Raw genomic sequence first — 26,283 nt, forward strand, 5'->3', positions numbered from 1 at the left:
TGAGGTCGGACCCTGAGAACCCAGGTTGCAAGTTCTCTCGAGGATGCAGCTTTCCTCCGTGGAGGCCTCCTGTCCCCGGGTCCCCAGGCCTGTCTCTTTCCAAGTCTCCATCTCGCCTGTGGCCAGGCTGCTTTCTGCTGGGCTATAAATCTCACCCAAGAGAACACAGTTAGTCACTCGCTTGCAGTACCGACTACACATGAATAGAGGGTCAGCAGTGACACACGCAGCAACAGGTTTCTGAGCATTTGAAGGTGCCTGTGCTGAGCTCAGGGCCCAGGGGGTTGCTGGCACCCTGTGCCTCTCTGGGGGAACTGTAGGCTAGACACCTCCAAATGCCACACGCCCTGTATCCATGTCCCGGGTTAGCTCAGTCCTTACCACGGGTAAGGCCAGGTGCTGCAGGATGAGGCTGTGGCTCTGTCTACTCGGATGACCTCTCCTATCCAGTGTCTGCTGTGCGGGGTCCCTGTGCTCGGGCCTTTCCACACATTGCCCCTAATCAAGGTAGGCACTAATGCGCCCATTTTATAGAGAGGAAAAGTGAATTTCAAGCATCTTAAGTGAGCAAGGCAGCCTGAGGGGAGAGTTGTGCACGAATTAAGAGTTCAGACTCTGGAACCAGCCTGTCTGAGCTCAAGTCTCAGCCTTGCACTACCCAGCTGTGTGACCTCAAATGAGTGACTTAACTCTCTGTCTGTTTCCTCTCCTGTAAAACGAAGCTCTCTTTGAGGGTCATATAAGCCAAGGTATGTCAAACACTTAGAACAACGGTTGCCATGCTGACAGTTATATTGCTATTATTAAATTAATTCATGGGCTGCCAGTGGGCTGACCCAGACTGGTGCCAGTCTCCTGCCTGCCCTGCTGCCCCTAAGGCCGATTTCTGAGAGGTGGGGGAACAGAGACGTGAAGGATCACAACGGAGTCTGCACTCGATACTTCAGGCTGTCGTGAGTTTGAATCCCGGCTGTGCGACTATGGTCAAGCGTCCTGACTCTCTGAGCTATAGTTTCCTCATCTTTAAAATGTTGTGTCACGAGTGGTTTGAGGACTAAAGAATATAATGGCAGCCCCATGTCAGGTTTAAGAGCCAGGCTCTGGAACCACATTGCTTGGGTCAAAGTCACAGGGATACCATTTTCCAGCTGCGTGTTTGGGTCAGTTCCTTTCTCTCTCTGTGCCTCAGTTTCCCCATGTGTAAAACGAGAGTGGTGATAGTTCCCACATCGTTAGGGGGATGAAATGAACAGTACTTGGTGCATAGTAAACACTACACAAATGTCCTCTGGGATTGTGCCCACAACCACCGCAAGCCTGGCACACAATAGATGCTCAATAAACAGCAGCAATGAGGAGAAGGGGGTGAGGAGGCTACAAAATTCAGTCTTTCCTCTTACTTACTGCAAATCTTTGGGCCAAGAATTCTCAGCCAGGACTGTACATCAGAGCAAGGTGAGAAGTTTTTTAGGGACGTCTGCCTTTAGGACCCACACCCCAGAGATTCTTACTTAATTGGTTCTCATAGGGCCTGGCACTGAAGGATTAATTTAAAAGCTCCCCGGGCAATTCTAACAAGCAGCCAGGATTGAGAATCACCGAGTTAGAAAATAACTGAAGGACCCAATGGAAGGAGGCATTTTAACTAGGTAGATCAGGGCAGGCCTCTCTGAGGAGGTGACATGTGAGCTGAGAGCTGAATGGTGACAAGGAGGGAGCCAGGCAAAGACCTGGATTGAGGACTGTTTCAGAGAATGGAACAGGTACAAAGGCCCTGAGGCAGGCATGAGCTTGGTATGTTGAAAGAAGAGCAGAGAGGTCCATGTGAGCTTAGGACCCAAGCCCTGGATGGCAAGTAGGAGAAACTGAGTCCCCCCCACCCTCAGACAGAGAGACTAGGCAGAGAGCAGCTGGGAGCATCCACCACTCAGGTCCATAGCTAGAGATCTCTGTCGACCCAGGCCTCGAATTCCCAAAAGGGTTTCCTCTGTCGACCCGGGCCTCGGACTCCCAAAGGGGTTTCCTCTGTCGACCCAGGCCTCGGACTCCCAAAAGGGTTTCCTCTGTCGACCCAGGCCTCGGACTCCCAAAAGGGTTTCCTCTGTCGACCCAGGCCTCGGACTCCCGAAAGGGTTTCCTCTGTCGACCCGGGCCTCGGACTCCCAAAGAGGTTTCCTCTGTCGACCCAGGCCTCGGACTCCCAGAACGGTTTCCTCTGTCGACCCAGGCCTCGGACTCCCAGAAGGGTTTCCTCTGTCGACCCAGGCCTCGGACTCCCAGAACGGTTTCCTCTGTCGACCCAGGCCTCGGACTCCCAGAAGGGTTTCCCCTGTCGACCCAGGTCCCGGACTCCCAGAAGGGTTTCCTCTGTTGACCCAGGCCTCGGACTCCCAGAAGGGTTTCCCCTGTTGACCCAGGCCTCGGACTCCCAAAAGGGTGTCCTCTGTCGATCCGGGCCTCGGACTCCCAAAGGGGTTTCCTCTGTCGACCCAGGCCTCGGACTCCCAAAAGGGTTTCCTGCCACCATCAGCCTAAGAAGGATCCTTTGTGACAGCAAGGCGGGGAGTCATTCCAGGGTCCAGAGAGGGAGGAGGGGGAGAAAGCCTGGGCTGAGTGCCCCCTGGGGCCCATCACAAAGGCCACTTGGGCTGGTGGCCACTCTGGCAACAAGGAGCAGCAGGGCTGCCAGGATAAGGCCAGCCTCCCATGAAGACTTCATTCATCCGCTCCCGCCGCCACCGGGTCACGGCTTGGTGGGGAGCAGGTGTGTCTGCTTTCTGGCACCATTATCTGGGAGGTGAGGGCAGGGGCCTCGGTGGCGTGCCTGCAGCTGTGTGTGTGCACTGTGGTAAAGAGTGTCTGTGTGGATGTGCACGTGTGTCTGTCATGTGTAGCATTGCATGTTTGTGAGTCACATCCTTATAGAAGTATGTTTTCCTGGCCGGTATGTCTGTGTGTCCTTCTCATGTCTATTTGTGTGTCTGTGTGTTTGCAATGTCTTTGTGTTTCTGTCTTGCTCATATGAGCATGTTCTGTCTGAATCTAATTTCACTCTGTGTGGTGGTTGTGGTCTGTGTGTGTGACACATGCATACACACGTCTCCTAAACAAAGGGTGAGCCTGGTTCCCAAACCCTCGGCCTTGCAGAGCGGGCTAGTCCCGCTTCCTCAGCTGTTGAGCAGAACCACAAGTTCCAGCCCTGAAGCCACACAAGCCCTTGTTTCTATATTGAGTGTCCTGAGAATATGTGTCAGCCCAGGTCCTTTGTCCAGGGCTAGGGACTGGTCACTCTGCCTGCCACATCAGCACATATGGTTTGTAACTGTAGGGCCAGACCGGGCCCTGCTGCATCCGGGCCGGGGCTCTGGCGTGGGCTGGACCATGAAGCCTGGCCTGGGGCCTCCTGAGACCGCGGGTGTGTGTGTGTGTGTGTGTGTGTGTGTGTGTGTGTGTGGCGTGGGCTGGACCATGAAGCCTGGCCTGGGGCCTCCTGAGACGGCGGTGTGTGTGTGTGTGTGTGTGTGTGTGTGGCGTGGGCTGGACCATGAAGCCTGGCCTGGGGCCTCCTGAGACCGCGGGGTGTGTGTGTGTGTGTGTGTGTGTGCCTCCTGAGACTGCGGTATGTGTGTGTGTGTGGGTGTGCGTGTGTGTGCGTGTGTGTGCCTCCTGAGACCGCGGTATGTGTGTGTGTGTGGGTGTGTGTGTGTGTGTGTGTGTGCCTCCTGAGACTGCGGTATGTGTGTGTGTGTGGGTGTGCGTGTGTGTGCGTGTGTGTGCCTCCTGAGACCGCGGTATGTGTATGTGTGTGTGTGCCTCCTGAGACCGCGGTATGTGTGTGTGTGTGTGTGCCTCCTGAGACCGCGGTGTGTGTGTGTGTGTGTGTGTGTGTGTGTGTGTATGTGTGGCGTGGGCTGGACCATGAAGCCTGGCCTGGGGCCTCCTGAGACCGCGGTGTGTGTGTGTGTGTGTGTGTGTGTGTGTGTGTGTGTGTGGCGTGGGCTGGACCATGAAGCCTGGCCTCGGGCCTCCTGAGACCGCGGGTGTGTGTGTGTGTGTGTGTGGCGTGGGCTGGACCATGAAGCCTGGCCTAGGGCCTCCTGAGACCACGGTGTGTGTGTGTGTGTGTGTGTGTGTGTGTGTGTGTGTTCCACAGGGAGAGCCTTCTAGTCCGTGTGCCTGCTTGGCCTCCCGTACAGGCAGGGCCCAGGGACAGGTGCAGAGGAAGAGGAAGTGACTCCCCTGCATGGGCTCAGGAAGCATCATCAGTCCAGGGCCAGCCAGGACCAGAGGATATGAGACCTTGGGTAGCCTCTGCAGTCATTAACAAGGAGGTGATGAGTTTCCATGGAAACACCTCACAGCTTATGCCAGAACCATCGCTCATCAACCGGTTGTCCAGCATGAACGGAGCGTTTGGTCTGGGTCAGGCTTTGAACCTGGGCTGATATCAATCACACCAACAGTCATCATAAAGCAGCCCCACGACTTCCCGCCAGCATGGACTGCTTCACTTTGCTCCTCCCACCACCTTGCAGGCGCCCTGGCCTCCTGGCAGACCCTCTGGGTTCCTGAGTCTCACCCACCTTGGTTCCTCCTCAGGGCCCTTGTTTATGCTGTCCCCTGTTGCTAAAACATCCTTCTCTTGATCTTCCAGGGATTGGCTGCTCGTTATCCAGGTCTCGACTTAGAGGTCACTGCCCCAGAGAGGCCTGCCCTGGCTCCCCTCCACATTGTGCCTCTGCCACATTGTGCTTCTCATTTTTCATGTGTTCATTCGGTGTTTCCTTATGTGAAGATAAGCCCTGTGAGGGCAGAACTCTTGTCTGGCTTATTCAGCCCCGTAATTCCAGGATCAATGCCACATGTAGTAGGTGTTTAATAAATATTTATTGGCAGTTAATAAATTTATTGAACACTTGCTATGCTTCAGGCACTGAGTATGAATTATTATTTTATTTCAACCTCAAAATAACTCACAGGAACCTACTGTATGCAGTGAGTACCCCCACCTTACTGATGGACAACAATGTTCAGAGAGGTCGCACAGTTAGCAAGTAGAGAATTAGGGTTTTATCCAGGTCTCTCTGCTGCTGCTGTGGGCTCGTAACGCTCTGCTCTGCTGTGATCAGGAAGCAGGCAGAGTAAGAGAAGTCTGGCCAAGGATACAGACAGACAGACAGACAGGTGTATCAGTTATCTATTGCTGTGAAACAAACCACCCCAGCACTCAGTAGCTTCAAACAAGCAGCACTGGTTGTTCACGATTTCGGGTTTCGTAATGGGGAGGGCTCAGCTGGGATGGCTCTTCTCTGCTCCACCTGGACGAGTGTTAGGCAGCAGGAAAGGTCAGAGGCAGGCTGGCTGAGGGCTGGTCCCAGGTGGCCTCCTCGTATGGCTGGCAACCGGCTGGGGACGCCAGCCTCAGCTTTTACCTCCACGTGGTCTCTCCAGTGGGTTAGCTCTGGCTTCCTCATGTGGCAGCGAGGTGCCAGGACAGCAAGAATAGACCTGCAAGACCTCTTAAGAAGTCACCTTCATTAAGTCTGAACTAACTTGTTCAGGTGAGGAAATGGAGGCTCAGGGAGGGGCAGACACCCACCCTTTGTCACACAGCAAGTGCAAATGGGGGGATACACTTCCCTGGTAGTCTCATGCCCTTCCCTGGGCCAGAAATCAGTGGGTGGAAGGAGGGACATCATGGAGCAGCTATCCATGGGCACCTCAGGAACTGTCCCCAAGGCCCCTGCAATCCCCTTGAGGTCTGGAAAGAAGGAATTAGTTTCGTGACCTTTATTGCTGTCTCCGTCGGTTCAGGCTACTGTAACAAACTACCATAGACTGGGTGGCTTACAAACAACAGAAATTCATTTCTCACAGTCTGGAGGCCAGACATCCGAGACGAGGGCGTGGCATGGGGGGGTTACCAGGGGAGAGCCCTGTCCTGGATGACAGGCCACCGACACTGTGCTGCGTTCTCACAGTGGTGGAAGGGCCAGGCAGCTCGGGGGCGGGAGGTGGGGGTGGGGGGCGGGTCTCTTATACAGGAGCACTAATCCTATTCCTAGGAGGACTCAGGCACCTCCTAAAGGCCCCACCGCCTAATACCCTCACTTCAGGTTTTCAACATCACAGATTTTAGGGGGATATGAACATTTAATCTATAGCAATCGCCCCAGGCTTAGCCAAAGATCGATCTTGAACTAATCTCCAAGGCTGACCTTGTTCCTCTCAGTCATTCCAAGAGTCAGGACACTGAAATCAAAATCCCACTGTGGCTCCACTCCTGTCCTCCCCACCACCCCACCCCATAGAAGACCTTGTTGGGGATCCTGGCCTGGAGGGTGATGGTCCCTCTATCTGGAAACACACACTCAGAGTGCTCAACCGGCCCGGTCAGCTGGTCTTCCCCACATCCGACATCTCCCGCGGTTACGATGATTGTCATCAACCCCACCAGAATGCCAGCCAGCCTCGTGAAGGCACAGGCTGATTTCATTCACGGCTGCGACTTCAGTTGTGCTAGGACTCTGCCTGGCACGTAGTAGGTGCACAGCGAAGATCTGTGAACGAACAGGCAAACCATGGTGCAGAGTCAAAGACTAGGACGGATTTGGGTTTGGGTGGAGCTGCACTTTTTAAGCACACCAACGGGGTACCCATTCTGGCTTGGTCCCTTACCTGCTGTGTGATCTTGGGTGAGCTACTTAACATCTTGGGGCCACAGTTCTTCATACGTAAAACGACAGTGTGCTGAGGCACTGTGCCCAGGGCCTGGCGGACACAGATTCCCAAACTTCACAGTGAACATCCATGTTCAGGTGAAGAAAATGAGGATCGGGACGTGTCCGGCTCTTGCCCAAGGCCACACATAGATTTGGGGCCCGGCTACCTTAATATTTAAACTCAAATAGGTCTGTTTCCAAAGCCACCAATTTTTTTCTGCCTCCTAACCCCTATTTCTGCATCTGTCGCAAGAGGGTTGGACAAGAAGGTTCAGCAGGCAGGCGCTGCTCAGCTTCTTGGCCCTCGAGTGCCCCCCAGTCCCCCACTGCCCACAGCTGCCGAACCACAGCCTTCCGGGGAGAATGCCAGCTGAACGGATGGCCGCCCTTTCCAGACATGGCCTGGCCACATGATGAAGGCTCATTTCCCGGCAGCGACTGGCAGGCATTTATTTCCTTGTAAAAGGACAATGTCAGCGGTATATTTATGGTTTAATTTTTGTTTTCCTCACCACAACTCCCCGCAAAACTGCTGGAGGAGAACACTTCAGTCTGCACATGGCCTCCTCTCAAAGTGACAGCGCTGGCCTTTCACCGAGGCTTGGGCACACTCCCTCTGCGTCAGTCCGTCTCGCGCCCCCCCACCCCATTTCCCTCAAAGTTGGGCTGCAGGCTGTGCATGGCTCTACATGGGGGCTTGAGCCCCTGGGCTCACCACCGCAGGCCTGGGCAGAGGTGACCAGGAGTGCCCTCCCTCTACGAGGGGTGGCTTTGGGGGACAGCATATTTGCCTGTTCTAACTGTTGTTCATTGTTGTTGTTCACATAACTTCTAATTTGAGATCGGTTTTTTTTTTAGACTCACAAAAAGTTGCAAAAATAGTGGTGAGTTCTTGCCCTGCCTGCCCCCAAGTTCTCTTAGTGATAATATGTAAAGTAACCAAAGTACATTGTCAAAATCAGGAAACTGTGGGCACAAGGGTATTGACTCAGATACAGACCTTAGATTCCACCAGATTGCTGCACGCACTCCAATTACATTGTTTCAATCTCCACATTTAAGAGGTTGCCCAAGCCCCTAGTTCAGCCTCAGCTGGGCTAGGAGTTCAAATTAGACAAGCTACAGTGTCCAGTCCTGCTCCTCCCAGAAGCTGCAACTTTCAGTTCCTGCAGCTGACCACCTGGGCTTAGCTCCTATGGCTATGGAACATGCCTGTATCGTTCTGTATGTTTTTCAGTGTTTGGCCTCGTCCATTGCTCCCCTGCTACAGGAGATGCGGTTTTAAATCTCTGTCCTTCCCTGCCCTGACCCCACACTTCCGTCCCTCACACCCTGTCCTAATAGCCATGCCCTAACTTGGGGAGATTGGTCTTCAGTGTCACCTCCGTTATGAGTTCTTCATTCTTCATTTGCTTAGTTTTCTGTGCACTGATCCCTATTTTTTTTTTAACTTGGAGCTCTTTGCTACCTGTCCAAAGCTTTCTTGAGACTTTCATTCACATCCAACTTTCCATCAATTTCATCATTTTGAGAGAGTCTTCTCTTGAAACCTTCTGACATTTCTGACCTGAACGTGGCCCCTACAGCTGGTGTTCTGGGATCTCCCTCCCCCATCAGGCTAATGATCCTTCCACCTCTCTTCTGTGTTGGATTTCCTGCTTCCTGGATCCTAGTCTTCCTGTTTCTTGGCTCACTCCCTCATTTAATTGGAGCGCATCCTGCAGGAGTTTCCTGAAAAAGAGTAGGTGGGAGGTAAATCTCTTAAGACTTTGTGTGTCTGAAGACATCTTGTTTTTGGCTTGACATAGAATAAAACTGAGAGAAAATTCTTTTGGAATGTTGAAGGCATTGCTCCTCTGTTTCTCACTTCTAGAGTTTCTATTGGGAATTCTAAAGCCGTTCTGATCCCATGTTTATGTCTCTGGAAGTTTATCGACTCTTCTCTGAGCTGCCAATGTCCTCACATTTCCCACTGACCTTCCCTGACGGAAATTTGGCTTTGCGCACTATACTAATCACTTTTGATCTTATGGACAATTTTGATCATGTCCTTCACTTTGGGTTAATTTTTCTCAACTTTTTTATTGATATTTCCCCCCCATCATTTTCTTTCTATTTTCAACACTCCTATGATTTGAGTATTAGAGTTCCCATACCAATCCTCTCATTTTCTTATCACTTATCTTCTCTTTTCAATGATTTATTCTGCTATATATTCTTGGGAAATGTCGTCAGCTTCATCTCCCAAATCTCTGGCTGAGTTTTATATATTTGCTCCCATATTTTTTCCCCCAAGAGCTCTTCTTGTTCTTTGTGTTCCTTTTTTATGACATCATGTTCTTTTTTTCATGGATGCACTATCTTCTGTTATCTTACTTTGGATTTAGAGGGCTTTATTTTTATTATGATTATATATCTTTATGATTTTTCTCTGCACATACTGTCTTGTCCATTCCAGTTCCTTTGGTTTGTGCGTCTGCAAATACAGACCACATGACCTCTCACTGCCCCTCCTCACACTGTGCCAGACGTTGCTAATCAATCATGACACTCTTTCCTACTTAGTTGGAGACAGGGGTGGGGAGTGTTGGGCTGTCCACTGCACTTTAGGACTTCCACAAGATCTCTGGCCACTACCTACTAGATGCCATTACTCCACCCCACACTGGTCATGACAACCAAAAATGTCTCTGGACATTTTTTTTTCAAATGTCTCCTGGGAAGAAAAGTTACCCCTGGCTGGGAACTACGGATCCAACCTCAGTCTCAGCGTCCTATCAACACAGCGCTCCAACAACGATTGTCAGTCTGCGCTGGCCCATGGAATGAATACTGTTTGGCTAACCGAGCTGGCCACTTCATATAGCAGGGGTCCCCAAACTTTTTACACAGGGGCCAGTTCACTGTCCCTCAGACCATTGGAGGGCCGGACTATAAAAAAAACTATGAACAAATCCCTATGCACACTGCACATATCTTATTTTAAAGTAAAAAAACAAAACAGGAACAATATTTAAAATAAAGAACAAGTAAATTTAAATCAACAAACTGACCAGTATTTCAATGGGAACTATGGGCCTGCTTTTGGCTAATGAGATGGTCAATGTGCTCCTCTCACTGACCACCAATGAAAGAGGTGCCCCTTCCGGAAGTACGGCGGGGGCCGGATAAATGGCCTCAGGGGGCCGCATGCAGCCCGCGGGCCGTAGTTTGGGGACCCCTGTCATATAGCTTCAGAGCCTCGTAGGTGACAGCAGACCCGACCTGCATTTCCTGAGAATAGACAGAGAGCAGGGCTGGGCTGGAGGGCTTTAGCTCTGCCATGGTAAGTCTCACATGGACAGATGTGGACTTGGTCCCATGGGACTCTCAGAACCACCCAAATGTATCATGGATGGGGGCAGAATTGTTTTTGTCTGGTCTACAGGGTATGGAGAGATGTGCTGGTGACCAGTTGTCACTAGGGTCCTGGCCGCTCCTGACCTTGATCTCTGCACAGTGGCTGGCTCCAAGCAGAAAGTCAGAGTAGCCTCAGGCTGATCTTCAAACTGAGGCCCCAGATGTGCATCTGATCACCTGTGGTGCTTGTCAACATGTGAGTTCCTCTGCCCCAACCCAGATTTTCTGAGTCAGCATTTTGGGGATAGGGTCTGGAATCTGCCTTGTTAACCAGCTCTCGGGGTGAAAACTAGCACCGTGAGTAAAACATGCAAACATTGACTCTGATTCAAATTCTTGTCATGCTTCTTGGTAACACACAACCCAAACAGCTAATATTACTAAGAATGCTTAATATTTATTGAGTGTTTATTATGCGCCAAGTACTGTGCTAAACTTGTCCATGCATTAGCCTCGTTAATCAATCACTCTATGGTCAATTCCATTTTAGATGCAAAATGAAGGTTCGGGGAGGTTGTGTTACTCCAGACTGCACAACTCGGAGGCAGGCAAAGTTGGGACTTGTACTAGCTGGTCTGATGCCGCTTTCTCTGCAATTACACCGCAGTGGTCGGCAAACTCATTAGTCAACAGAGCCAAATATCAACAGAACAACGACTGAAATTTATTTTGAGAGCCAAGATTTTTTTAAATTAAAAAAATAGGTAGGTACATTCCTTATCGAGGTAGCGCCCGCACGTGGTATTTTGTGGAAGAGCCACACTCAAGGGCCAAAGAGCCCCTTGTGGCTTGCGAGCCACAGTTTGCCGACCACTGCACTAGAGTATAAACAGCTGAGCACAGGCTATCACAGTAGCAGGTGATCAACACACAGTCTTGTTCTACATCAATAAAGGGTTGCTTTTGTTATTAAGAACCCTATTGCCTAACCAGGTGGTGGTACAGTGGATAAAGCATAGGACTGGGATGCAGAGGACCCAGGTTCTAAACCCCAAGGTCATCAGCTTGAGCACGGGCTCACCAGCTTGAGTGCAGGGTCGCTGGCTTGAGCATGGGATCATAGACATGACCCCATGGTCACTGGCTTGAAGCCCAAGGTCACTGGCTTGAGCCCAAGGTCGCTGCCTTGAGCAAGAGGTCACTCCGCTCTGCTGTAGCCCCCCAGTCAGGCACATATGAGAAAGCAATCAATAAACAACGAAGGAGCCGTAACGAAGAATTGATGCTTTTCATCTCTTTCCCTTCCTGTCTGTCTGTCCCTATCTGTCCCTCTCTCTGTCACAAAAGTAAAAAAATAACAAGAACCCTATGAGGCGAGAATCATTAGCCTCATTGCATGAAAGAAACTGAGGCTCAGAGAGCGAGGTGACTACTCCTAGAAACTGGTAGAGTCAGGACTTGAACTCAAATCTGTGAGACTTCCAAGCCTAGCTTCTCCAGCTTCCTGTGTTCAGTCACGCCCCTGCTCGCTCCTGGTGGGCGGGTGTGATCCATACGCAGCCTCTCAACAAAGAGTCAGGTGAGTCTGACCTTCAATCCTGCCCCTTTGGGGAGCTTCTATTGCTTTGCTCAGGACTTTATCCCAAGTCATCTCCACCTTGACCCGGACAGCATATGTACTCTGTGGTATGGGAGTGAGTGATTTCAGCAAACAGGGTAAATTTCAGGGGTAAAGTGTTTAGGATTTCTCAATTTCTCATCAATTCACTTATTCAACAAATCTTTGTAAGGGATAGCCATGTGGCAAGACTGTGAATGCAACAATGAGCTGAATGACAAAGCTTACCTCCTATTGTGATGAGACGAATTGTAAAGGGAATGGTAAACATCTAACTTAAAATAAGTCAGGGCAGAAGGAGAGCAAGCAGCAGAGGGGGGTCAGGGGGGGCGTCTCTCAGGGGGCGGTAATTGATGGGGTGACCTGCAGGAGGGATATCTGGGGGGACCTCAGAAGCTGCAAATGAGAAGGTGTGTGAGAGAGGGTGGGGGTGTCTGCACACTGTCCCTGACTGGGGACTCTCTGTCACTCCTGTGGAAGTAGCATGGGCCAAGGTCAGTCGAGACAATGAGGGGAAAAGGAAGACGCCAGGTCCGGCCAAACCAAAACTAGGTCACAGCCAAGCTTTCTGCAAGGAGAGCAGAGACTTCCTTCTCCAGTGGCCCTGAGCACTTCCAGATGGGAGCAGGCCCGGGGCTTCCTTGCTCACCCCCAAGCACAGAGTATGGGGAGAACACATGGACATCACATAGGAATTGAGGCCCCCCTGTGTTCCAGGCATCTTATCAGGGGCTTGTACACACTGCCTTGCAATCTGGGGGAGGGAGGTACTGATTGCATTTTACATTTGAGGAAACTAAAATTAATCTCATCACTGGAAGGTGGCAGAAATCAGCTTGATCCCAAATCTATGCAGAATCCATGTTCGTACTATTACATGATGCTAAGAAGACCAAGAGTTTTAGAAGCAATTACCCACACTGCAAGGTGAGAAGACCAGAACATCCTGAGCCTCACTGTCTGTTGACTGCATGAATGGGTGGATGGTGGATAAATAGATGCATGCATGGTGGATGGATGGATGGTGGATGGATGGTGGATGGATGCATGGATGCATGGTGGATGGATGGTGGATGGATGGATGGATGGTGGATGGATGGTGGATGGATAGATGGATGGATGGATGGATGGATGGATGGATGGATGAATGGATAAATAGATGGACAATGACAGAGACAAATAAACAAGCAGACCCTTTTTTATAATGTTTGTGCATATGTTTTAAAAAATTTATTTCCTTTTTTGAGACTCAGGGTCTCCATCAAAAAAATTAGAGGGCTGAACTTGCCCAGATATTTTCAAACTTTTGTTTTAATAGTGAAATCTTGTCTTCGAACGTTAATAGGGAGAGTTGGACATGATAAAAGAGTTGCTCTGGATGGGGTTGGAAAAGAGGTGGGCCATGTATAAGAAGCTCTGCTCCTGGACCTCACCCTCATTTTCTGTAGGAGTACCAGAGACACCTTTGCAAAACCAAGGAAGGACTTGAACAAAGGTGATTCAGAATGTTCTGGCTTCAGAAACAAGGACAGATATGTTGGGGAGGGTAGCAGAGGAATGGGACATCTTAGCCAAATCCCTAGCTCTTCCTGCTCCATCAAATCTCTCTGCCTAGTGGGTTAGCAAGGACCTGCCTAGCAGAACGTAGCCCAGGGGAGCACAGTGGTGTCTGCTTCTAGCTGTCCAGAGGATGTACAGGTGGGAGAACTGGGTGTTATTCACAACCCTGCCATGTTGCTTACTCAGCTGAGAGGGCCACAGAGGGAAGCAAGTAACTCTGAGCAACCTCTGCCACCTTCTGTGTCCTGTCTGTGGATCAGACCAGAGGGTGGGAGCTGGTCCACACGGCCAACCTCACTCACTGGGTGATGGGCTCCTCTGGGCTCTCCCAGAAGATGGGACTAGCCAAGATCCAGCAGCACATTCATCTGGGTAGAGCCCAGACAAGTTGAGAAAGGCTGGAGCCACTGTAGGTGGGTGAGGGCGGCCATTCTGTGTGCTGGTACCAGGAGACAGTACTCTGGGTTGAAGTCTAGTCCCAGAAAACTGGAGGAATCCACATAGACAGAACTTCCTTACAGTCCTTGGGAGATGAATGTCCTGGTTTCTCTGTTGTACACCATTCTGCTGAAAGCAGAGAACTGAATGTTTAGGTACATGGAGTCAGCAAGACCTGGGCTTGAGTCCAACTCTGCCCCTTACTGAGCGGATGACCTTCAGCAAGTTACCCATCTTCTCTGAGCCTGCGGGCAGAGAGGGGCAGCCTGGGGCTGTTTGGCCTGGTTGTACTCGATTTACTTAGGATGGGGTCCCAAGTGCTTCGCATGACTGACCTGGCCTTAGTCTGCCTCCAAGCCTTACCCAGCGTCTCTCTTCTCTCTCTCCCTAGGACTTTAGACTCAAGGTTTCCTCTGGAGCACTCTTCTCCCTCTCCTCCCTGTCTCTTCATGGGGTGTATTTTCTTTTTTCCTTTTAAAGAACATGAGGTGCTGTAACAGATGAACTCCAAACATCCATGGCTTAAGGTAACAGAAGATTATTTATTGTCCTTAGAGCAGTACAAAGCCATGTTCCTGCCCTGTGGGCGTCCCTCCCTCACGCAGACTTGGGAATCCAGCCTCCTGTCCCGTGGCTCTGACCACCCCATCAAGTCTGCCTCCAGATGGGGGGGGGGGGAGGTGCTAGGGAAGACACACCTGCTTCTTAGAAGCCTAGCCCAGAAGTGGCACATGTAACATCCACTCTCACTCTACGTGCGAGATCTCATCACAAGCTCACACCAGTAAGGAGAGGGTAGCCCCTTTCAATGTGTTGGGCAGATAAAATATATTATGCTCACTTTGTTAAAGATGGCGCTGCCCACGTGGAAGCCTGTCACACAGGTGATAATATTATATTAATTGCCCTTCTTGCTTGGGATGGGTGTGATTATGTTAATATGTGTTAGGGAAGGTTTCACACCAAAAGGTTTTAAAAGGAAGAGAGATCACATTGTTCTGGGGGAAGAGTGATTATGTTCTAGGAGGAGCCCATGCTGTAGAAGAGCAGAAAAAGGCCACGTGGAGAGAGAAGAGAAGCAGCCAAGATGGCGGAGTGCCGAGGGAGAAGCCAGTTTGTGCAGAGTTTGTGCAGAGAGAAGGAGATGGGGAACAGAGGTGAGTAAGGCTAGTGAGGTAGAAATTTTTGATTCTGGGAAACTCAGATAAGTCAGTGGCTTTTGGAGCACTGAATGGAAAGGGAAGTGTTTTCCCACTGTGTGTATTTCTTGCCCACGGGTGCAAGCTAGGATTAAAGCAAATGGTCCACCAGTTCTTGGCTCCGTTGTTTCATTACCGTCTGTCCGAATCCTATGCAAACCTGCACTGGCCAGGTGGCTGTGATGGTGGCCATGGCTACTGGTTTTACACAATGACAACTCTACACTATGGTAGAGGAGCATGAATTTTGAGGGACAACCAGCATGCCTACTACAGCTGTCTAGTTTCATCTCATCCTTCAGGTGTTAAGTTAAATGTTGTTCTTTCTAGGAAGCCTGCCTTGAGTCTCCAGGTATGGGGACTGGGTGTCCCTCTTGTGTTCATCCAGCATTTCTATCCTTCCCTGTATCACTTTTTGTTTGTGCCTAGAAACAGAACACAAGCACCTTAAGGTTAAATTCTGTGTTTACCTATATACTCTGAGGGACCTGACTGGTGCCTGGCACATAGTGAGCACAGTAAATTATTGGGTGTCTGGATAGCTGGCTGGCTGGAGGGATCGATGGATGGATGGATGGATGGATGGATGGATGGATGGATGGATGGATAAAAGACGATCTTCCCCATGCAAGCCTTCAAGCCTTCTTATGCCCCAGTGTTTCTTGGTTCTCTGAAAGCTGGCAGTGGACTGGAGAGTTCTTGGGTGCACATTCTTATGAACTCTACTGCCGAAGAGCCGCCGCCCAGGAAGAAGGCCGCTTGCCCTTCTGCTCCACTGTTCCTGATGGCCCAGGTGGGGCATTCGCCCCTGGGACTCAGGCTGCCCCCGGGGCTCAGCCTGGAAGCTCTGCAGCTGCTCTCCAAGCCAGCCCTAGAGCACCTGCTCCCCTCCCCCCACTCTTTCCATTGTAATGGGAATTTAAAGCTTAAGCCACAAGCTCTGACAGTGAAAGTTCATAAAACCGGGATGCTAGGTGTGACTCTGCTTGACTTTGGACAAGTCGCTTTACAATTTCGAGTCTTTTTCTTATTTTACTATCCGTAAAGAATAATAAGAATAATTTTTATGTTGTATAGAAATGAGGAATCCAGAAGTTATAAATAGGAATATTCTTTGACCCAGAAAGCGCCATCAAAGTGTAGTGCTGATGTTTTGAGGGGGACTGATAAATGTCTTCCTTCTTCCCACTCTGAGCTCTGAGCCAATTGGGAGATAAGACAAAAATATGAGTATTACTGATAAAGCTGCTAATGAAAATGTAGCTTATCTCCCTGGCAAAAGGAGTCTTCTGGAATTGGGCAGGGGCTCTGGGCCCAGGGAGCTCTGGGCCCCATGCCACCCTGGGCCGATCTCAGCGCTAAGATGGAGATAAGTGTGTGACTCAGATCTTAACTGGTGGTGGAGCTGACAAGGGCTGCTCATGGGCTGTTGTGGGTGGTGAGAGAAAGGAGAGAAACCAGGATGGCTCCTACGTTTATAGTCTGGGGAACTTGGGGGATGTCGTGTCACTTCCAGAGATGGGAAAAGTGGGGGTTGGAGCCATTTACTTGGAAGGGAGCAGACCACTTCAAACAGTGAAAGCCCACAACTGCCTTGATAGATCACAGAGGGACACTGACCCCAACTGGAAAGACCCCTCACCCTGGTCACTCTCTAAATCCTGTCTCTGTTCATGTCCACGATTGTGCCTTTTGTGTCCAAGGTTTCACAGATGAGTGTCAGCTAGAGGGGTGGGACCCTGGGAGGCCCCTCTGCCCCTCTGAAAGGTCAGCTATCACATGGGCTTTACTCTGTCCAGACTCACCTAGCCCCCCACATTCCCAGTGCAAAGGGCACCTCTACAATTTATGGTGTACTCGGCCCTCTGCTTGTTCTGGGACCACAGACAAATAGTAGAACCGGAGAAATCTCAGCGTTCGCGCTGCCTGTCACCACTCAGCTAAATTAGTAGAGACAAGGATTGAACCTTCATGCGCACTTTATTTATGTGGCCTGCAATCTGAGAAGATGGGAGTTCTGTACTCAGAAACCGTCTTTACACCTCATCCCAGCCAACCATTTCTCCGAAGGGGAAGGGGTTTGGGAGTTAGGGAGAAGTTCATTAGGTAAAAGTTGCAGCCCAGATTCTTCTAGCGTTTTCTCATTACTGCTGACCAGTATACTGCTTTATCTGTGTCCTTGTCAGCAGGTGTTTCGGCCTCGGAGCATTGGGTTTAGATACCATTGTGTTTGTGGGTCTCCTGGGCCTGGGGCACAAAGGTGGGTTGCTCACAGCCTCATGAAGTCCTCTCAGCCCATTCATGTATCCAGCACCTGGAACAAGGCTATTTACTTGCATTAATCATTAATCCTATCGATTATAACTAAAAGCTACTATTACTGCAGCTAAATTTCTAACTCTTGTGTTCCTCTCTCATTCCCCACTGCTAGTTTAAACCATCTTATTTCTGTGAGATTAGTAGAGTTTCATATGGAAGTAATCGTGTTGCTGCTGAGCACGTATTTTAGCATTAGAAAGTCTCCCCAAGGGAGTCATTAGTCAATACAGCAGGTCCTGAGGTCAGCCATGGCATCACTTGATCACTTGTCTGGTTTTGCTGCCTTTCTGGGCCTGGAGGTGAAATGCAACTGAGGCCTAGACGTTATCCCTCGGGTACTCCCTGGCCCCATCCCCAACCCTTCCCCTGCTAAGTCATCTAACCTGCATGAGCAGCAATATGCTAGTGGAGGAAAGGTTACCCTGGGGTGAGGTCCTTCTTTTCCCGGTGTTGCCCATTGCTAGGCACCCGGGGCTTTCCACCCTGGTGACCTTTTGTGCCTGGTCTATAGTCTTGACTCTGTTCATGTTTGTCTGCCTACCCCATTCTGCCCTCTCCCCCCAGCAAGGATCCTGGCTCTGAATTCTTTCAGGGAATTGGGGCACGGGCTGCTGCTGTATCTGCTCCCTGCTACAGAGGGGCAACATTTTTCTTCAGAGCCAAGAGATCTTTGGCCTCTGTCAGAGGCACGATGAGGCGTGGGCGGGAAGGAGGTGGTGTTTCCTGAATACGAGTGGGGCTTGTAACCTGGTGGAAACAAACTGCTATAAACCTCATTGGAGCAAAAAGCTAGAATGATAGAATTATGAAAAAATTTTTAGTTCTCAATCATTCCAAGTCAAAGGGTAAGAGAGAAACAAAACAACAGTTCAGAGGGTTGTAGCCAAAACGTTCAAGAAAATTGGAAAAATTCAGGATCCGGTCTAGTGTCTGATATTCATAACCGTGTTATAGATCCTATTGAAACATAATCTTCCCCCTTAAGATTATCCTCATTTTTAGCAAAGAGCCAAATTAAGACTAACCCATTTTACTGCATGAATTCTAGTTTCAATTTGGCCTGGTTATTTGCATGAACACAACAGGAATAGCAATTGATCACAGAGGCTGTCTTAAATCTGCTTTGCTGGAATTTTATAAGGACTTTTCAAATTGAGTTTTAATTAGCCTCTCAGGGGGAAAAAAAAAACCCCCGGCTAAGCCGCACAGTTGCCATCAGACTTTACCTGGAATACCTGTAAATTTGGGTGAGTTTCTCAAGCTCTTAAGGTCCCCTCAAATGTACTGAGGTGCTTTCCTTGCCCTTCCCCTAGAAAACGACCTTCGTCACTTACCTAGAAAGACTTACCACGAACCCTGTGAACAAGTAAGGGAGCAGGCCATTTCCCCCAGGGGTGTTACTGGCTTTCGAAGTCCATCTCAATTCCTTAAAGCAGGGGTTGCGAACCTTTTAGGCTGAGAGAGCCATGAACGCCACATATTTTAAAATGTAATTCCATGAGAGCCATAAAATAACCCGTGTACATTATGCATTATCCAATAAAAATTTGGTGTTGTCCCAGAGGACAGCTATGATTGGCTCCAGCCACCCGCAACCATGAACATGAGTGGTAGGAAATGAATGAATTGTAATACATGAGAATGTTTTCTATTTTTAATATTATTTTTTTATTAAAGATTTGTCTGCGAGCCAGATGCAGCCATCAAAGGAGCCACATCTGGCTCGCAAGCCATAGGTTCCCGACCTCTGCCTTAAAGCCTTCTGGTGACATCCAGAGCCCAGGCATGTCCATTCCAGACATGACATTCAAGTCAAAGTCTTGGTTAATAAAATCGCAATTGAAAACTGATTCTATGTGTCTTATAAAGAGAACAGATTCTTATTGGAGTCATGCAAACAAACACGTTGCCATGAAATAATATTTATTCATTAAGAGTTGTCAGGTTCTGGAGGGATGAAGTAGAGAGAAAAAATATAAATGCCCCAATATTGTTTATAAAGGTATTTCATCATAAAGGTACTTCATGAAATTGCTTTAAAAAATATACAAGTTTCTTTATATCTGGAAAACAAAGGATTTAATCATCACCAATATTTTGAACAAGGTCAGAAAAATATTTTTAGTTCATTCAGCCCTATAATTAATTCTTGTATATCCTGCTTATTTGCAATATTTCCATGAATCCAGTTATTTCCCAGATTTCTATAAATCTTTATCTGGTTCAAAGGTATGATCTGAACATTTATTCCCAGCAACCCATAATTTAGAATAATCCCAAGTCCTTTCCATAGATCTTCCTGAAGATGTAATATATTTGCAAATGCATGAGACTAAAACAGTGGCTATCTCTAAATGACAAAAAGAAAAATATTTTAGATATAGTTATAGATCAGGGTAACAATCAGGATTTCAAATGAAAATATACCAAAACCTTGTAGACTTTTGAAGATTTTCACAGAATTTCTAGAACATCTACTTTCATAAAAATATATGTTCACAAACAGAATATTGTTATAATTTATTATTATTCTGTATTTTTTGCAAAGCTTTCTATGTAATTTCAAGCATATTAAATAGGCCTAATGTTGGGCAAATGAGTTTGTAAAATCTGTTTTTTGAGTTTGCTCACTTTTATTGTTAAAAATGACTCTGGTCTATAAAATTGCTAATTACCTTCCTGCTTGGGAAGGGCCATTGTTATGCTAATGTTTGCTGGAGGAGGGTATTCCTGGCAAAAAAAGTTTTAAAAAGAAAAAGATTTCCTTCTTTTTCATGGCTCCATAGTATTCTATTGTATATATGTATCATAGTTTTTTAGATGTTGAGGGGAATACAGGGGAGAGGAGGATGCATTCGGGGCAACACTAGAATCTATGTAAACACAATAAATTAAAACCAATTAAAAAAAGAAAAAGAAAAAGAGAAGAAGGAGGAGGAGGAAGAAGGAAGCCATTTTTGGAGAATAAGAGTAGAGAGAAGGCAGAGTGCTGGACAGTAGGAAGCCAAGACGGCAGGGTGCTGAAGGAGAAGCCAGTTTGTGCAGAAAGGAGAAGGGAGAAGGTGTGTGTAAAGCCAGTAGCCATGGCCACCATCATAGCCGCCTGGCCCATGCAGGTTCGCATTGGATTTGGACAGTCAGTAAAGAAACAATGGAGCCAAAAACTGGTGGGCCATCATCTTTAATTCTAGCTTGCACCCGGCAGGCAAGTAAAAACACACACTGGGCTCCAAAACCCACTCATTCAGTGCTCACAAAGCTACTGACTTATCTGAGTTTCCTAGAATCAAAGGTTCCTAGCTCACCAGACTTATTCACCTCTGTTCCCCATCTCCTTCCTTCTCCCTGCACAAACTCTGCACAAACTGGCTTCTCACTCAACACTCCGCCATCTTGGCTGCTTCTCCTGGCCTCCTCCACGTGGCCTCTCTCTGCTCTCTTCTCTGCTCTCTCCTCTAATATTAATCTCAGGAACCAAGAGAGCAAGCTCCCATTCTGCCCCCACTTTATAGTGTACAAATCAAAACCTTTAATCCAATATACAAAATAAGGAAGTCTCTAATACAAAGTCACTTCTCTGAGGCATGATGGGATTGCACCACCCCACATCCAAAAGGGTGGGAAAGGCTTAATCCTAAAACCAAGCCCCAGGCTATAAGGATCCTGCCTGCCCACAGCCTGCCCCCAACACACATTAATATCACCTGGGCGATGGCTTCCACGTGGGCAGCGCCATCTTTAACAAAGTGAGCATAATACATTTTATCTGCCCAACAGTGTGCAGATGGGGAACCAGAGGTGACTGAGACTGGGGGGGGGCTTTGATTCTAGGAAAAACCAGATGTGTCAGTAGCTTTGTGAGCTCTGAGTGAAAGGGTAGTGTTTTCCCTCTGTGTGTGTTTACTTGCCTGCCGGTGAGAGGCTAGAATAAAGGAATGGCCCACCATTTTTTGGCTGTACTGTTTCTTTACCATCTGCCCGAAGTTCAATGAGAACCTGCATGTGCATGGCCACGATGGCGGCAAGTGATGGCCATACAGCTAATTAGTTCAAAATTTCTGTTTTCTTTTCATTATCCTCTTTGGACAATTCTTCTTCTGAATTCCTTCCTTCCTGCAATATGTGTGTCCCTTTTGCACTTTTGTTCACTGCCTCAGTTCTTTCTCTTTTTACTTCTTCTCTCTGCACAAACCTTTTGCAACTTTCACAAACCTTCTTATTCATTGAGAAATAACCAGCTTTTAGAACAACTTATTTTCTGTTTTTCCTTCAAAAAGTATGTCCATGCCGTTTGGTGGAGACAATGACTCTTCGGGGACAACATGGAGTGCACCAAAGGACCTAGGGGAGACTGCCTCACAATCCCCTATACAGGTGTCATGAGACGGCCCTGACCCCCAGTCCTTATGCGTATTTATTGATACACACAAATAGAAGCAGGGATGGGAATGAGGAAGTCAGGAAGCAGAGAGGAGAACGAAGTCAGGAAGGGAAACTTCTTTAGAGCAGACAAAAGGGTAAGGAAAGTAGCTCAGTTTTGAGATACCGACCCTGCCTATTGATTAATCAGAATTGCTAATTCTATCCTTATTATGCTATATTCAGCATATTACTGCTTTCACTACTTTTGTCAGTAAAGCCAATGTGGCTTTTGCCTCAGGGCACTGAATTCTGTCCCTGTTCTATGTTCCTTTTCAGGGTCTCTATAATGCCTTATACTTTTTATCAGCAAAAGCATACAATTTCTTTCCAATTGTAAAGCCAGTAGCTACGGCCACTATCACAGCCACCTGGCCCATGCAGGTTCGTATTTGATTCGAACAGATGGTAATGAAACAGTGGAGCCAAGAACTAGTGGGCCATTACCTTTAATCCTAGCTTACACCCGGCGGGCAAGAAATACATACAGTGGGAAAACACTTCCCTTTCCATTCAGGGCTCCCAAAGCCACTGACTTATCCGAGTTTTCCTAGAATCAAAGGTTTCTAGCTCACTAGCCTAATTCACCTCTGTTCCACATCTCCTTCTCTCTGCACAAACTGGCTTCTCCTTCAGCACTCTGCCATCTTGGCTGCCTCTCCTCTCCTCCATGTGGCCTTTCTCTGCTCTCCTACAGCATGGGCTCCTCCTAGAACATAATCACTCTTCCCTTTTAAAACCTTTCAGTGTGGCCTGACCTGTGGTGGTCCAGTGGATAAAGCGTTGACCCAAAATGCTGAGGTCGCCAGTTTGAAACCCCAGGCTTGCCTGGTCAAGGCATATATGGGGGTTGATGTTTCCTGCTCCTCCCCTGCTTCCCTCTTTCCCTCTCTCTCCTCTCTAAAATGAATAAATAAAATTTTTTAAATGTTTAAAAAAAAAGCAACAACAAAACCTTTTGGCGTGAAAGCCCTCCCCCAACACACATTAATACAATCACACCCATCCCAAGCAGGAAGGGCAACTGTAAAGCCAGAAGGCAGGGCCAGGGCCACCATCACAGCAGCCTTCTGGCCTATGCAGGTTCCCATTGGATTCGGACAGTCGGTAAAGAAACAACGGAGCCACAAACTGGTGGGCCATAGTCTTTAATTCTAGCTTGCACCCGGCGGGCAAGTAAAAATACACACTGGGCTCCAAAACCCAGTCACATTCAGTGCTCACAAAGCTACTGATTTATCCGAGTTTCCTAGAATCAAAGGTTTCTACCTCACCAGCCTTATTCTCCTCAGTTCCCCATCTCCTTCCTTATCCCAGATACAAACTCTGTACAAACTGGCATCTCACTCAGCACTCCGCCATCTTGGCTGCTTTTCCTGGCCTTCTCCACGTGGCCTCCTCCCGCTGCTGGCTCTATTCTCTCTGCTCTCTCATGCTAACCTCAGGAACCAAGAGAGGGCAAACTCCCGTTTTGCCCCCATTTTATATTGTAGCTTCACAACCTCTAATCCAATATACATAATAGGGAAGTCTCTAATACAAAGTCACCTCTGAGGCATGATTGGATTGTACCACCCTACATCAAAAAGGGTGGGAAAGGCTTAATCCCAAAACCAAGCCCCAGGCTACAAGGATCCCCAACACACATTAATATCACCTGGGCGACGGCCTCCTTGTGTCATCTTTAACAAAGTGAGCATAATACATTTTATCTGCCCAACAGGCTTCCACGTGGGCAGCACCATCTTTAACAAAGTGAGCATAATATATATTTATATTTTATCTGCCCAACACCAGTGAATCAGAATTTTCAATTTTCATAAAACTTAATTTTCAGTGACAACCAAATGAACACATTTCATACTCTTTAGAAACAGGTTCTTTCATTGGCAAACACACACTTTTAAGAGACATACTTCTACTAAAGGATAAGACATTCATTAAGAGCTTCAAATGTATATATTTTTCAGCTCCTCTATAATAAAGAGGCCAAAATTAGGTTAACTTAAGACTTACCTAGCAATTAGTGTTTCAGTATTACTTCCTATTTCAAAATATTCAGATAGTCAATAATTTTTATCTAATTTAGAAAGGAACAACAGATATGTTAAATAGATCTGCTTAGATGGCTAAGGTGTTTGGGGTTTTTTTTCTTCCTTTTAGTAAGATTTACATTCCAGAAGTTTAAAAGATGGCGCTAGATAAGATTTGGTGGACTTTGAATTGTCTCTGGAGCCACACCTCTGGTCTTGTAAATACTTTGTTTGTAAAGCAAGGACAGTTATTTTTAATACCTCAAGAACTGGGTTGCCACCCAAATGTTGGCAAAGGACTGTGTTGGTCAAATAAGTTTGTAAATATGATATATAGGTTTGCTCACTTATAGTTTGCATTGGGTGTGGGGGACAGGCTGTAAGAAGGCAGGGTTGTTATACCCTAAGGCAGGGGTCCCCAAACTACTGCCCGCAGGCCGTATGCGGCCCCCTGAGGCCATTTATCCAGCCCCCGCTGCACTTCCGGAAGGGTGTTGGGCAGATAAAATACATTATGCTCACTTTGTTAAAGATGGCGCTGCCCATGTGGAGGCCATTGCCCAGGTGATATTAATGTGTGTCTCTGTGGGCAGGCAGGATCTTTGTAGCCTGGGGCTTGGTTTTGGGATTAAACCTTTCCCACCCTTTTTGATGTGGGGTGGTGAATCCCATCATGTTTCTGATAAGTGACTTTGTATCAGAGACTTCCTTGTTTGTATATTGGATTAAAGGTTTTGATTTCTACACTATAAAATGGAGGCAGAACGGGAGCTTACTTTCTTGGTTCCTGAGATTAGAGGAGAGAGCAGAGCAGAGAGCAGAAGGAGGCCACGTGGAGGAGGCCAAAAGAAGCAGCCAAGATGGCGGAGTGTTGAGTGAGAAGCTGGTTTGTGCAGAGTTTGTGCAGGGAGAAGGAAGGAGATGGGAAACAGGGGTGAATAAGTCTAGTGAGCTAGAAACCTTTGATTCTAGAAAACTCGGATGAGTCAGTAGCTTTGTGAGCACTGAATGAGTGGGTTTTGAGCCCAGTGTGTGTTTTTACTTGCCCGCTGGGTGCAAGCTAGGATTAAAGAAGATGGCTCATCAGTTTTTGGCTCCGTTGTTTCTTTACCGACTATCCGAATCCAATGCGAACCTGCATGGGCTGGGCTGCTTTGATAGTGGCAGCCATGGCAACTGGCTTTACAAAGGGGCATCTCTTTCATTGGTGGTCAGTGAGAGGAGCACAGGATGCGGATGCTGTATGTGGTGGTGCCGCAAAGCGTGGTGTCGCTCACGTACAGTACTACTTCCGGTGATGCAGGAAACACGCGTCACAGCTCCGGAAGCATGTCATATAACTTGTTACGGCAAATATGGAACCAGACATTGACCATCTCATTAGCCAAAAGCAGGCCCATAGTTTCCATTGAAATACTGGTCAGTTTGTTCATTTAAATTTACTTGTTCTTTATTTTAAATATTGTATTTGTTCCTGTTTTGTTTTTTTACTTTAAAATAAGATATGTGCAGTGTGCATAGGGATTTGTTCATAGTTTTTTTTATAGTCCGGCCCTCCAACAGTTTGAGGGACAGTGAACCAGCCCCCTGTGTAAAAGGTTTGGGGACCCCTGCTAAGGCTTAGTTTTAAGACTAAGCCTTTCCCACCCTAAGTGACTTTGTATCAGAGACTTCCTTGTTTGTATATTGGATTAAAGGTTTTGATTTCTACACTATAAAATGGGACAGACCAGGAGCTTGCTCTCTCTCAGTTCCTGAGATTAGCATTAGAGAGCAGAGAGCAGAGAAAGGCCACGTGGAGAGAGAGGAGAAGCAGTGAAGATGGCGGAATGCTGAAAAAGAAGCCAATGTGTGCAGAGAGAAGGAGATAGGGAACAGAGGTGAATAAGGCTGGTGAGGTACAAACCTTTGATTCTAGGAAACTTGGAGAAGTCAGTGGCTTTGGGAGCCCTGAATGGAAAGGGAAATATTTTCCCACTGTGTGTATTTCTTGCCCGCCGGGTGCAAGCTAGGATTAAAGGTAATGGCCCACCAGTTCTTGGCTCCGTTGTTTCATTACCATCTGTTCGAATCAAATGTGAACCTGCACTGGCCAGGCGGCTGTGATGGTGGCCGTGTCTACTGGCCTTACAGACTGAAAAAATTCATTCACACATTTTGGGACTTTTTTCACCTGGGCATATTTTTCTTTCAGGTGCTATAGCAATTACAGAGAAATCTACATAGTTTAGGGTCATCCCTGAGAGCCATAAAGACTTGGATATATGTCATTTCCCTGGGACTGGAAAAACAAGTGTAAAACCAGTAGCCATGGCCACCATCACAGCAGCCTGGCCCATGCAGGTTCGCATGGGATTCGGACAGTCAATAATGAAACAATGGAGCCAAAAACTGGTGGGCCACCATCTTTAATCCTAGCTTGCACCCGACAGGCAAGTAAAAACACACACTGGGCTCCAAAACCCACTCATTCAGTGCTCACAAAGCTACTGACTTATCCGAGTTTTCTAGAATCAAAGGTTTCTAGCTCACCAGACTTATTCACCTCTGTTCCCCATCTCCTTCCTTCTTCCTGCACAAACTCTGCACAAACTGGCTTCTCACTCAGCACTCCACCATCTTGGCTGCTTCTCCTG

This window comes from Saccopteryx leptura, chromosome 1 (genome assembly GCF_036850995.1).
Source record: "Saccopteryx leptura isolate mSacLep1 chromosome 1, mSacLep1_pri_phased_curated, whole genome shotgun sequence".
In the NCBI taxonomy this organism is placed as follows: domain Eukaryota; kingdom Metazoa; phylum Chordata; class Mammalia; order Chiroptera; family Emballonuridae; genus Saccopteryx; species Saccopteryx leptura.